At 30.8% G+C, this 4889-nt stretch overlaps 1 long non-coding RNA gene across 1 annotated transcript in view; it reads left to right on the forward strand.

Annotated features, from left to right (window-relative positions):
- Window positions 1-4567: 4567 nt before the first annotated feature.
- Window positions 4568-4889, forward strand: part of LOC105142156 (uncharacterized) — a 7418-nt gene continuing 7096 nt past the window's right edge. The window contains exon 1 of the long non-coding RNA XR_845513.1: window positions 4568-4684. This is a non-coding gene — a long non-coding RNA (uncharacterized LOC105142156). The remainder of the gene's footprint in view (window positions 4685-4889) is intronic.

Genomic DNA, 4889 nt, shown 5'->3' on the forward strand with positions numbered 1-4889 from the left:
ATATTAAATTGACCTAACACATATAAATCAAAAGTTGTGATGGATTATATCTTATATGGAAGCCAAGAGTTGGCATATGGATTAGATAATGCGTGACTTGGGACAACCAAATGCACCACGATACAATTGAAAAAAAAAAAACCCTTAAAAATAGAAGTTCAAACTAGATTTAGAGGCAAAAAATGTTTTTTTTACCCAAAAATATGAGAAATTGCCGGAAACTAAAAACCATACACACATACAAGAATTTCTTTTATATAATATAAATTAGAAGTGAAGATACAAGAATCATCCTTGTTGGGGATGTCTACAAAGGCAGTAGAACAAACCTAATCAAAGATGTTGGAACTGTATCCACTCCAACAGACACAAAGCACATCCCACATAAATAAGCATAATACCCAAAACAAAATACAACAATGACAGAACACCAAGGCAGAGTACTGAAGGAAACAAATTCATAGGGACAATTGTTCTTACGACTAGCTAGGACTTACCTTCTGCAAGACAGACATATATTCTATTTTGACCTAACTCATTACACAACCAGAGTGAACTTAATTCAGACAGATCCAAAAGATAGTTTCTGCATGCCTGTCGCACTAAACATAAGCCCAGCCTCATGCTTCGATTTATGGAGAGCTATTACTGCTGATCATCAATTGAATACCAGAAACCGAAATGCTTTCTTTCAGCTCTGATACGATAAATTCTTTCGCCATTCTCTTCCTCGTCCATAGTCAAGATAACTTTATCTCCTTTCTTGAGCCCTTTCTGATGAACATAGTCATGCCATTCGCCCTTTAGCCAAGGTTTCGGATACCTACCTTCATTGCGGATGGAGACCTTAAGTCTCCATTGTTGTTCTTGCATGTCAAACGCCACAAATTGGACCGAGTTCTGACCATCTGGCATGGGGAAGGCCGAGAGACTCCTAGACGGAAATTCGAGTCGCTTATTTTTTGCATCGCTCTCGGATAGTATTTTGTTCATCACCTCCATTTTTTTTTTTAACAATCAAACGGGTTGAGCAAATGGTTCGAAGGATTAAAGTTCAAAGCAGGGTTAGTGGTGTGAGAGTTCAAGCAAGATAATGGTATATATAGTAATGATCATATGAACATCTGAGAATTAAAAATTAGAGAAGTCTTAATCATAGTGTGATGTTAAGGTGGTGATCGAAAGTTTACATGTAATGTTTTGTTAATCATCGCTCGACTATCACCAGCTTCTAGATTGTGATCATGGTGTATATATATATATATATGATGCGTGCAATGCTAGAATAATCAAAAGGCCGGCATTGGTGATACTTCCGATCAGTTGACTTGGAAAATTATTTTATATTTTGATATTGATTAAAGCTAAAAGGCATGTTTAAAAAGTGGATGATAGGTGAAGATAAAAAGGGAGATATGAGTCCTCGTTTATGAAAAGCAATCAACTATCATTGGTCTTAGACAATTATATATGATCTGATTTTGTTATAAAGAATAAAAATCATATCACACCAACTCACTCCTAAGTGCTCTGATTTACATGTTATGTTTGCTTGTTTTTTTTTTTAGATTAATGTGGGTGTTCGGACCAGCTTGTACGCACCACGACTAATTTCACGGGCTCTAAACTAGTTCTATGGCTAGTATGAGAAGAGTATAGAGGCTGCTAGCTTTTTATATATGCATAGAGCTTTTTTTTGTCAATAGTGATGTTAAATATTTGATGTATCTTCAACTTCTCTATATTATGCCTTAATTATTTTATTATAAATTTCATCCATAAATAATAAATCTTATAGAACAAAATCCCAAGACAAATTGAATCAATTAAAAATAATAATTATAAACATAAAAAAAGATTTAGCTGCAATGCGAGAGATATATGGAGGCTAGGTTGTATGTGAATTGAGACTAACTTTTCTACTCTTGATCTTTGAATAAAAATTTTATAATATTTTTAAATAATTATTTCAAATCAAAAGTTTGAGATGTAATTTGAAGTTTAATAAATAATTTTATATAATTCTCTACCGTCTCTTATCAAATAAAAGCTTTTTAACCTTAATTAAATACTCACCATTACATTGTATTAAAATTATTTAATTTAATTAAATAACAAAATAAAATTGATAGAATTCAAACTTACGAGCGTCTCCTTTGAAAGATATTTCTAGAATTAAGAAGTGAAGGGTGGGTCCCTCCTAACGCCTGCCAAGTCTTCTACAAGTCTGATGGATGTCAACGAGCCAACTTTAATTAATACACTGCCAAGTCTTCTAGAAGTCTGATGGATGTCAACGATCCAACATTTAATTTTGTGTGTATTTTGCTTAGAGCATCTTCTCATTCTAATTAAATAAAGAAAAACGAAAACGCATGGGTTCAGTATTATGGAAACGGCACTGTTCATATACACACAAAACACATTGATGGCACTGTGTTTTTTTTTTTTCATAGTTCTATTCTATTTAATTCCAATTGAAGGTGAATTGATTTAAATTTCTTATATAAAGATAAAATTAAAATAATATGAACCAAAATTAAAAAGACATCAAATATAGATGACATATCATATATTATGTGTGAAAAATATGCTCAAAGGTGTCATAGATTATGTGTCAAAAGTTTTTTTAGTTCCTAATTGCAAAAAAACTTCAAATTCCAACTATAAAAAGGTATCATTCAAGCAATTTTAATTTAAAAATATTATAAGTTATCTTTCTTGCGCTAATAAAATATGATAAATATAGACTAAAAAATAACTTGAAAATATCGTTGCGAAAAAGAATCTCATGTATTGTCAGCTAATCAAACATTAATTTTTTTTTTTTTTATGAGACAAAAGAGCTCTATGAGATATATTTATGTTGTTTAGTTTTGGACCTATTGATTGTTGCTTCATAATGTGCTATCATTTTTTGGCCACTTCTGATATTATAAGTTATCTATGAACTTTTTAGATAAAAATAAAATTAAAAGAATAGAGATTAAAATTAAAAAAGAAGATGATGCAAGTAATCATTTATGAAAGCAATCAACTATCATTAGTCTTTGACAATTAGGATCTGATTTTGTTATAAAGAATAAAAATCACATCACACCAACTCACTCTTAAGCACATTTGAGCCGATATTTTATTTCCTGTGTTATATAATTTACGTATAATGTTTTTGTTTCTTGAATCTGCTTTTTGGGTGCAGGATTGATACCCTGTCACGCAAATTAATTAATCTTGCTAGCTTCTGGTTCCATGGGAAGCAAGAAAAGAGTGGAGAGGCAAGTAGCTTTTGATATACGTATTAGGGGTGAGCAAAAAAATCGAGAAACCGAGTAAATCGAATAAACCGAGAAAAAAAACCAAAAAAACCGAACCGAAAAAAAAAACCGATTAAAAAAAATTGTAAAAATTTTCAGTTCGGTTCGGTTTCGGTTTACGAAACCGGAAACCGGTAAAACCCCAACCGAAACGAACCGGTTCTATTTAAGGGGTACTATAAATATGAAAAAAAAACACTTTCTAATTTCTAAAACCTAATTAACCTAGACTCCTTGCAGCCGCTCCCTCAAAATCTTATTTGACCCAAAATCCTCTATGTAAATCAAAGCACAAATCATTAACCACCACTTCAAGATCTGTTCACTGCAACTCTTGATTTCACACAGGCTAGATCTTTACGTGCTTTAGTGATTAAAAGACTTTAGCTTTTTAAGGTTTTTTAATATAAAGTTTGGATTTTTATTCATGATGTTTGTGTTTTGTTTTTTATTATTTTATTTCTTGCAGATCTGGGTTGTTTCTGATAGAACAACGTTTTGGAACTGAAGTAAGTAAGCAGATCCTTTTCAAGATTAGATGCATGTACGTAGATTTTAATTTGTAGATTTTAATTTACAAATAGGTGGGCTCGATTATAAGCAATTAAATAGAATTTTGGATTGATCAATTTCAGCTGTTCTTTGACATGACTTCAATCCTATCAGTATAATCACACATGGGGTATCATCATCGATGATGGAAGTTAGAATCATTAATGTTAAAGAATTAAGAATATTACATCTTATCAAACTTTGCCCATGTTAATTGTTAATATTACAGCCCCTTCCCTGCATGTGTACATGGCTAAGTATTTAATAAATCATTTTTGTATTTAGCCAGTGTTGTTTTTGCTTTATAATCTATTTTTTAAATTAAATTTCATAATTTTTTTCTTGTGCTAGTCATTAAATTGATATATTTTTATGTATTTTTTTATAATTTTAATATACTGATATAAAAAAATATTTTAATATATTTTTAATTAAAAAATATAGTAGTAATATACATTAGCACTTTGGCTCACAAAAAGAGTTAGTCTTTTCTAGTCTTTGCTGCATGCCAACTTTATGCAATGAAAAGAGCAATCCATATCCTTAAAACTAACTATCCATTTGATTTCTTATAAATTAAAATCTACGTATATGTATTTAAGTTTCTATTAGTTTGATAATTTCTTTGAATTTTAGTACATTTAAGTCTATTATAAATTATGGGTTTTTAAGTTTTAACATGTTTTTGTGATAACAGATGGAAAATATTCAAATTCAAAATGCTTCATCCACGAGCACAACACCAACATCAACCACTTCTCCAACTTCAAAAACTAACACAGAATCAACCAATGCAGGATCCACCACATACACAAAAGGTAAACAACCCGAAGTCCTTATATCTAGGAAAAGAAATGTTGAAGATAGAAAAAAGTCACAAATTTGGGATCACTTTACAAAACTTGATGTTGATCTTAAAGCCCCTAGAGCTGAATGTAATTATTGTGGAAAACATTATGCATGTCATACTATTGTTAATGGCACAAGTAATATGTGGAGTCATTTAAAAGTGTGCAAGAAGTT

Source organism: Populus euphratica, unplaced genomic scaffold (genome assembly GCF_000495115.2).
Source record: "Populus euphratica unplaced genomic scaffold, PopEup_1.0 scaffold137.1, whole genome shotgun sequence".
NCBI classification, from domain to species: Eukaryota; Viridiplantae; Streptophyta; class Magnoliopsida; order Malpighiales; family Salicaceae; genus Populus; species Populus euphratica.